Source organism: Pinus tabuliformis, chromosome J (genome assembly GCF_031772625.1).
Source record: "Pinus tabuliformis cultivar Carrire ecotype Pingquan chromosome J, CPIR1, whole genome shotgun sequence".
Taxonomy (NCBI): Eukaryota; Viridiplantae; Streptophyta; class Pinopsida; order Pinales; family Pinaceae; genus Pinus; species Pinus tabuliformis.
The window spans coordinates 1,338,869,575-1,338,879,258 of NC_142295.1; the positions used below are offsets into that span (position 1 = coordinate 1,338,869,575).

The 9,684-nt window shown below is 37.2% G+C and overlaps 1 pseudogene across 1 annotated transcript in view; it reads left to right on the top strand.

Annotated features, from left to right (window-relative positions):
• The window catches only part of LOC149232303 (tocopherol O-methyltransferase, chloroplastic-like), an 80,479-nt pseudogene extending 72,213 nt beyond the window's left edge, over positions 1–8,266 (top strand). Inside the window, exons 2-8 of the transcript XR_016248459.1 lie at positions 2,119–2,412; positions 2,522–2,691; positions 6,723–6,827; positions 6,975–7,085; positions 7,498–7,590; positions 7,689–7,791; positions 7,893–8,266. The product of XR_016248459.1 is annotated as a tocopherol O-methyltransferase, chloroplastic-like (transcript). The remainder of the gene's footprint in view (positions 1–2,118; positions 2,413–2,521; positions 2,692–6,722; positions 6,828–6,974; positions 7,086–7,497; positions 7,591–7,688; positions 7,792–7,892) is intronic.
• Positions 8,267–9,684: the final 1,418 nt, after the last annotated feature.

Genomic DNA, 9,684 nt, shown 5'->3' on the forward strand with positions numbered 1-9,684 from the left:
AAGACCAAATAGACATGTCTAATAGATGAGCCGACATGATTTTGTTGAAGATGGGTCGGCTTACTAGGCAGAGACCTTATTTAACCTTGTAAAATCTCGTTCTCTCTCATTATTTGGAGATTTTTTCCAAGTAATAGCTCATTGGTGTAGGCCTCATGGCGAGACTTTTCCTCTAAGGAGAAGAAAAATATTTTTTAATATGAGTGGTTATTAATTAGTGCATAAATAGAGGACAATTATATTCTTCATGGATGGCCTTCATTTTGTTAGGCTTATTCATAAAAGCTCATAGGCTCAGAAATGTCATTAATAGCATCAGCATCTAGTCTTTCATCATCATCGTGTAGTCTTAGTGATGTAATGATATGTCATAAGTTCCAAGGTAGTGTTCCAATCATGTTCATCAAGTGTGGTCCACATATGTCATCAAGGTCACCAATGGATTCTAGATCATCAGGGGCATGATTGACAGTGCTTGTCTTATACATGATTAAGCAAGTCATCCTGTGGCATCTTCCAGAATATTTGCCATCCTGGCCACTGCCATATTGACATCAATGTCAACCTTGATTAACAATCTCTGCCTTGGTCATTGATGGAAATATTCTTTCCCTTTCAAACATTCTCTCCCCCTTTGACATCAATGGAAAACAGGTGCACAAGAACTCCCCCTATCGAACTGCTCCCCCTGTCATGCGAGATCTTAAGAATCTTCTTAGTGTGATGCTAGAGAAATAACCCCCATCTTTTGGCGAAGATGTTCAAATGCTTCTCGAGGAAGGGGTTTGGTGAAAATATCTGCAATCTACTCCTTAGTATTGATATATTCCAACTTGATGTTTTGTTCAGCCATATGTTTGGTCTTTGAGTGCATGACTGGATTCTTTGAGAGACTGATGGCACTAGTGTTGTCACAATAGATGGTGATTGGTTATTTATTTTCTATGTTGACATCCTTCAGAGCCTTCATCCATAGTATCTGTGTACAAAAATTTGCATCAGCTATATATTCGGCTTCAGTGGTGGAAAGAGATATCGATGATTTTTTTTGCTGAGCCAAGATATTAGACAATCTCCCATAAAAAATGCATTTCCACTCGTACTTTTTTGATCATCCACGCTTCCAGCCCAATCAGCATCAGTGTAAGTTGTCACTGTAATAGTTGGGATTTTGGGAAACCAAAAATCTTTGGCAAGAGAAGAAAATCCTCGAGAGGCCATCCAAGGCCAATACCATGGTTTATCAATACCACATGCCCAAAACACCATAGCTCATTCCATATGATACTTATTCATAATAGGAAAAGTATAACTATCTTGGAAATAAATATCAATATTTGATTTGTGACTACTACTAAGAATATTCTAAAATATTTCATGAAAGTTAAATCTTGACCATCCATTTAATAATTATTAATAATTAAATTAAAATTGTGGAAACCCTATGTCAAAATAGACATAATTATAGATGTAAATATTTTATGGATAATCTACAAATTAAATCTCTAGTGTCCCCTTATTTAAATATTAATAAGTAAATTAAAATTATATAACTTTTTTAAAAAATAAACACATTTATCAAATATAAAAATAATTTAAAATAAAATTATAATATAAAAATAATTTAAAATACACCTATAATTTATTTAATTCTAATAATTTTAAAATATATAATAAAATAAGTTTCCTCAATTTTTATATATCCACTACTTTAACGCTGACAAAAATCTATTAATCTTAGCCAATCTCCGTGGATGCATTAAAACAACTTGATTCACTGGATTCTCACCTTAAAAATTTAAATAATTGAATTTCAATTTTTTTATATCTGCACTACTTTAACTATGACAAAAATCTGTTAAATCTTTGTCATTCTCCCTCTGTGAAGCCTTAAAACGATTGATGAAAACTTGATTGACTGGATTCTGACCTTCAAATTTTTATTGACTGGATTCTGACCTTCAAATTTTTAATGATTGGATTTTGGGAGGGTGTTTCGAACGCCAATTATCAGAAGCCAACTAAAAGCAGAAGAGGTTTGAATCAGGTGCTGAAAAACAGGGTTGAATTATATATATATGGCGCCTCCTGCTATTTATGGTAGTGTTACAACACCAGCAACAGTCCGCCATTGTCCCTGCCATTGCGACTGCGGCCTTCCTTACTGGATAAGCGTTCAACCTCGATTCGATTCCCATCATCGCTCCCACAATGCCCGGAAGTCGCGTCCAGTGCAAGGCCGGGGCCGACGCGAGTTTCGCTGACCTGCGCACTGGAATAGCAGAGTTCTACGATGAGTCGTCCGGGGTTTGGGAGGAGATGTGGGGGCAACATATGCATCACGGATTCTACGAACTTCCCCCGCGCAGATTAGAATGATAGAAGAAGCCCTCTCATTCGCTGCCATCTCTGGTTAGCATGAATGCCATTGGTTATATGATTCTTGATTTTGATTTGATTGGTCGATTCTGGAAAAATGGGATACGGTATTTTGGTATTAAATGCGATGTTTGTGTTGCAGAGGAGGATTTTAAGAAACCAAGGCGTGTGGTGGACATTGGTTGTGGTATCGGAGGGAGCTCCAGATATTTGGCAAGAAAGTACGGAGCCCAAGTTCAGGGCATCACACTCAGCCCACTGCAGGCTCAGAGGGCCTCTGCTCTTACTGCTTCCCAGAGTCTCAGCGATAAGGTATGTGTGTTTTTTGGGCAATCCCCTTCTCTTAAGCTGACCTGTTTACCCAGCTAAACCCAGGTCTCATACCTCAGCAGATTCCTTTAGGTGTGAGTTTAATCAAACCATGTTTTCAAGGGTTGCAATCCAATTATATTTCATTCATTGTAATATTTTCTATGTTACACGGGAACGTTCTCAAGAGTTGGGAAATTTGTTCCAATGGTTCCCGCGCTCCCAGGAGCTTTGGAACTGTATGGGAACGTTCTCTTTTCAGCGGGAGCTCCAATGGAAGCTTGGGAAAGTTCCAGGAGCTTTGAAGACTGTTTTTTTTAGTTCCAACGTTCCTTGTGGTTGGGGAATACAAAGCTGGTAGAGGAATATGTTGAATTGCCCAAAAAACATGAGCATAAGTTGAAACCTTCGCACGAAGAAAGGAAGAAGACATCCTTTACACTGATATCCTTAATTGAGAAACTCGAACAATCTCCTGATGGGTTAAGAAAGTGTGTGGCACCTCGATGTAAGGGCCATATCTGGGATATCATGCTAATGAGTATTTTTGTTGTTGTTTATGTATATATATTGCAAAGGATTATGTGTGCATATTGAATGTGGCAGTGGTTAAACATTAGAGTTGGTTTACTTTTTGGCTTAAGAATAACTAGAGAAACATATGTAAAATTGTTCCTTTGTATTTTTAATCCAGATTGTTTAAACATTAGAGTTGGTTTACTTTTTGGCTTAAGAATAACTAGAGAAACATATGTAAAATTGTTCCTTTGTATTTTTAATCCAGATTGTTTCAAAGACTCGTCATGTGTCGTAATGAACTTGACATTTTAATATTTTATATATATAAAAGGGAGAGAGACACCCAAAGAATATATTTATATATAAGATAGATTATATATTTATTATTTATATATTTCAATTGATTTGAATATTTGAATATTTTGATTCAATATTAATTTTGATTATTATATAAATTGTATAATTAAAAATATATATATATATATATATATATATTTATATATTTAAATTTTTTATTATATAATATTATCACTCCCCATTAGCCGTTCCCTATAAATTTTGGGGAAATCTCTAACCGTTCTTAACTCCCCATTAGCCGTTCCCTATAAATTTTGGGGAAATCTCTAACCGTTCTTAACTCCGGTATCCAAGTTCCCAATATTCCCACTTTCCAGAAACTCATACAACATAGAATATTTTCCATATAAAGAAAGCGCATCCTTGCCGCTCAATTACTCAACAACATCGTCAACGTCCATGTGCATATCAGATCTAGGTTTAGATGGATATTTAGTCAACTCTGGGTGTGTTTTGATGGTATCCTGAATCTAAACGAGCGTATAAACACTTTGGAAAGCGTGGAACACCTCACCATTACTTGAACTGTAAAATATGCCTTGTGTTTTTAGTAAAATTATACAAACCACTGCATCACATCAATCAATCAAGTGCAAATATATTTTAGATTACAAAGTCACCTTCACTAGAAGATAAGATCCCAGTCTCAGTCTTACATGGGATTGGCAAGTAAGGCATTGGTCAGGTTTGTTGAAAATTGGAGGGGCTAAAACTCTGGGCCAAAGACATGTCGCCAGCCAATGGGCTCCTCTACGCTGTGGGATAACTGGCATTGAAAGCGCCCTACCTTCTTCATGTTCTTGGGCAGAACCAACTTGGAATCAAAGAGCTGCAATCAGAGCACTCCTGAATCATTCGGGCGTTGTCTAATTTTTAGAGTTTTTGTATCTGGCGAAACAAATTTTGGTGGATTGTTTTTTTTGTTGCTTAAAACCTTTTTTTGAATGCATAAAATAATTTAACACGCTGGAAAAACCCTGAAATCACTTGAACAGTGCAAAGTTCACAAATCAATCTGGTGAGTCCAATAAATTCCCGGTAGATTATCCACAAATTTGACCAGAAAATATATCCAAAAAAACCATAAGATTACGACTAATCATAATCCTAGGAACCAAAAAGTGCGATTTTAGAGTTTTCCTGGTTCTTCTCTAAATCAGCCCAGGACCTCAAAATTGCAATATAAGCAATGGAACATTCCAAGAATGTTGCCCATACCTCAAAATTGCAATCTAAACAACATAATATTCCGGGGAGGTTGCCAGAAATGAGGCAATTTATGTGCCAGTTCTCAAGCTCCCTGCTGCACTACTGAGTTACATTTCCTTAATTAAATCGAAAGGTCTGGATGGCCACCTCACATATACCCGTCTATCTCAGCTTTACCTGGTACGTTAGGAGAACTGGCCCTTTCACGGAGCTAGCTCTAGTAAGACCTCAGGACCTTCCCAACAAAGGTATTTCGCATAACTCAGGTAGGTTAGGTCTCTTACACGAGGCCAAGGTAATGTCATCACTTGCCCTTTTCAAAAAACATATCGCTATTCTTAACTAGGGCATAAGGTAAGTGATAAGCATATCCATGCAGAGGGCATGTGCCTGGTCTTTCTGGCACTATGGTGAAAAACATACCTTTGCGAAGCTCGAAGGCCTTACTTGAGCTACAAGGGATAACCTTGCCTTTAGGTAGCGAAAGATTTTACCTGAGCTGCGAGGATGGCCCTACTGGTGCAGACTACCTTGAGGCTAGAGTCTACTGCATCTCTATACGACTGATCAGCTCAGATGCGAGCATATACCATGGTCCTAGATATACAGAGCGGCCTCTGGGATGTATCTGCAGCCCTGCAAAGATATTGGTAACAGCAAGGCAGTAAATTGGGCAATACGACAGCTAAAACACAGGGGATCCAAAGAGGATTTTACTTGGAATATAATATTTATCTTACAAATCAGAATTTTCGAGTCACAGCCCCCAATACAATATATTAACAGAACTTACAGCTGCTAGAAGGAAGCTTGCCAGTGAGGAAAACAAAGAACTACAGCAGCTGCGCAGCACACTTCCATCAGAAGCGAAGCCTCTCCCTCTCTATATCCCCCAAAAGAACATACGTACTTACAGAGCAAACAGGGCAGTCGCTAATTACTAACTCGTCTTTTCCTGAGAATAATCTGCCCTACTCTAAAGATCATCCCGCTAGTACCCAACTAGTTTAGAAAATACAGGAGGAGGTGGGCTCTGGGGCCATCAATTATTTCCGCAATCTTGTCAATAGAACCATGGTTGTTGCTTCCGGAAGATGCAAAACCCATGTTCGTGAACTGCCAGTGGAGCCCATAGTTGCATCAATCACCTTTCCATAGCAATAAGGTCTTACCCAAGCTATGAAGGATAACCTGCCGTTCACATAGTTCAGGTATCCACACTTTGGCTCATAGGTCTCCTAGCCACCGCCCTACCACTGACCTACCTGGCTCTCATATTAGTTGAAATTTTGACAAGTTAGGAACTGAATCAATGACCTGTCCAGAATAATAAGGTGCTCTACCCCTAAACTACTTATTCCTTAAAAATTTGAATGTCTATTGTACCTACAACACCCCCCTTCAAGCTACCTTTGGTTTAGGAGTCCTAGACACCACCACCCTACTTAGCTCCCATTCCATGTTAAAGATTAAATAAGGAAAGAATTAAAACAGGACTTGTCCTAATCAACAGGCTACTCTATTATTACGTTACTTATCTTTATGCTTTTGTTGGGAAAACACAGGGTTCAAATGTAACTCTGTGTTTATCATTGTCACCGTAGCATGGTAATTCTATACCAGCCACTCGTGAACTTTTAATCACCATGGTTCATCCATTTAAGATTTTGCTAATAATAGCTTGTAAGTTATGACTCAAGGCACTCTCCAAATCACCTTCGGGTTTGTGATGTGAATAACAAAAGCCCATTCGTATTATTTTGTCTCTGCATGCACTTACCTGTTCAACCTAAAGGTGTGGATTGTTCAGGTAAGGATAATCTTACCTTTTCCCTAAGAGATAACCTTTAGCAGGGAAATTTCAGTTTTGTTTGGAATTATTTATATGACTACATTTTATTCAGTTTTTTGATCTGAAACTCTAGTCTAATTTGTCCCCATTTGCACAGGTTGCTTTTCAAGTAGCAGATGTAATAGACCAGCCTTTTTCAGATGGACAGTTCGATCTGGTATGGTCAATGGAGAGTGGGGAGCACATGCCAGATAAAGAAAAGGTGGGCTAAGATTTGTTTCTTTCTTCAAATATCTTGTAAGCTGAGATAATTCTAACTTTGAACAGTGTTTCAAGCATATACTGTAATAGCTATTATGCAATTTCAGACATAGGAAGTGGTATGGTCATCTTTTGATTTGTTTTACAGTTTATGCAAGAGTTGGTCCGAGTAGCAGCACCTGGTGGTTCCATAATAATAGTGACCTGGTGCCACAGAGACCTGTTGCCAGGGGAGACCTCTCTGCAACCCAGTGAGCAGGTATATGCATAAGCTACTGTAAATTGCATTAGGACTAAGAGCACTATTGCAATTCTTTTTAACGTAATTAAATTAGTCCAAAATGTTACCAGGTCACTTGGGGGGAGGGTTTCTTTATTTAGATGAAAGACACATGGTTGCAGTTAAGCCATGTCAATTGCAACTAGGTTATGAGTATAGTATATACTTCAGCTGAGGCATTTCTTAAAACTCACGTGAGATGAAGATCCAGCACAGATTATGGGGCTGCAGTGAATTCACATCTAATGAAAGGCACTCTCTAACAAGATAGAAAGGCTGGACAGCCTCGGCTATTCATCTAAGGGCAGGCTGGATTTTTCCAACACAGAGGGAGTCAGGGAAGGGTGTGTCTAAGTTTTTGGCTCTGACATTGCAATTGAATTGACATCAGGAGCTCTTGGACAAGATTTGTGGTGCATATTACCTTCCTGCTTGGTGTTCCACTGCTGACTATGTGAGGATCGCACAAGCTTTGTCACTACAGGTGAACTCTAGTTTTACTCTGAAACAAATCAAGCAATAAAGTATGTAATACAGACTGCAAACAGAACAGCTCTTATTGATTCTAGTATTTTTCAACAGAATATGAAAACTGCAGACTGGTCAGAAAATGTAGCTCCATTTTGGTCAGCAGTAATAAGATCAGCCATAAGCTGGAGAGGGATAATGGGTCTCCTTAAGTCTGGTAAGTTAGCTGTCCATTTAGTGTTCAACCATCACATGTCCTGCAGTTCAGAGAGTGTTAGCTGACCGTTGTTATCCAATTTGGTTTGGCTTTTTGAGCAGGATGGAAGACCATTAAAGGTGCATTTGCCATGTTTCGTATGGTGAAAGGCTACAATCAAGGGCTCATAAAATTTGCAGTTATCACTGCTCAGAAACCGGCATGATGCCCGATAATACTATGCCAAAGGTGCGTTTGATTGTTACCCGATATGAAGACACTGCTATTTAGAGGTTCCGAGACAAACTAAGACAAGGATCACAAATAGTCCTTTGCAGAAGGGCATCTCCAAAGATTAGTTTATGAAAGTAATTGTAATTCATGAAAACGTGAAGCGTATCGGCTTTGACTAGACATGAATATTACATATTAGTGAAGTAGTAATGCTAGTGTGGATGAATCCAATAAAATTCTTTGTTAATAAATTCGGAACTGACATAGCTACAAGAAACAACCGAGTCTCAAAGAAAAATTACATGTGGGAGGATTGACCTACAAAAACCTATAACTGGTGATTATGATAAACACTCAATTTTTCTTTGAGCATTTATTTACAATGGATGGCCAAAGCTGTCTCCAAAATTCCAAAGAGGCTCTCTTTCTGGAAAGTGCTCCTAACTTATCATTCAAACAAGAGGCAGTGGACTTATCCAACAATAATGTCAAAGTAAAACTTGTTTTCAAAATTTATATCATATTTTCACATGAAATGTTTAGATTTTTTTAAACTTTAATAGTCACATCGGTGCTAGAAGATGGGTCTCTTCTCCCACAAATAAACTGGTTTCATACACCAATTTGGTGTTTGGTTTGATAGTAATCCTAAAATCAGATTATTATTACTATTTCACAAATACATTTTATTGTTCACAATAACTACATAGGCCAAAACTCTTTTAGACATAAGTTATTTCAAATTTGCTATGGAGCTATGTCTCCTCCAAGAATATTTGCTATTGGATGTTTTGGGGATTTTGGATGATCATTAGAGATTTTATTGGGATTCGAGGACTTGCTTTTATATTTAAATATTTAAGGTAAATTTTTTCGATGTTTCTAGCAGATTTTAGAGATACTTTGGATATGTATCTTTAGTTTTGACAATGAACAATGATTGATTAGACAATATGGTTATTTCCTCACCCTTTTTTTCCCTGTATTACATGAATATGTACAAGTCCAAATAAAAAACATGGGTTTCAATTTGGGTTTTTGCAATTCAACTCTTGTTTTTCAACAACATTACAATGAGCAAAGCCTCTATGTACTAAGACCATGAAATTTCACATGTTAGAACATGTTAGAGCTTTGATCCTTGAGGTTATTGCCCTTATTCTTCTCATTTTATAGGTCATCTTCAGTTTTACATATTGTACATGGGTGAGTTGTTATGTGAGTCCTTTTGGGATCTATTAAATAAAATAATTAAATTAATAAATTAATAAAATTTCCCAATTAAATATAGTTGTTTGATAAATTATTAAATTAATAAATAAATATTATTAAGTAGAACCCTAGTCAAATATAGCCGTTTATTAATAAATTAAGTTAATTGTATTATAGGTGTTTCTTTTTCTCTAAAAGACATCAAATAGGTAATGATCTTCTCAATCTAAGTTGTTGATTCACAACTAATTTACTCAATTTTGAGTGTCCAATGAGCACAATTCTATTTAACTTGTCATAGAAGCGTTATGAATGAGTGGGTAGTTATGTTCCATTGATGAGTGTAAAAGGGAATCTAGAATGAAAGTGAGTGGGTAGTTATGTTCCATTGATGAGTGTAAAAGAGAATCTAGAATGAAAGGGAAAGGCCAGCGTTGCACCAAGTTTTTTTTATCCTCCTCCATTTGT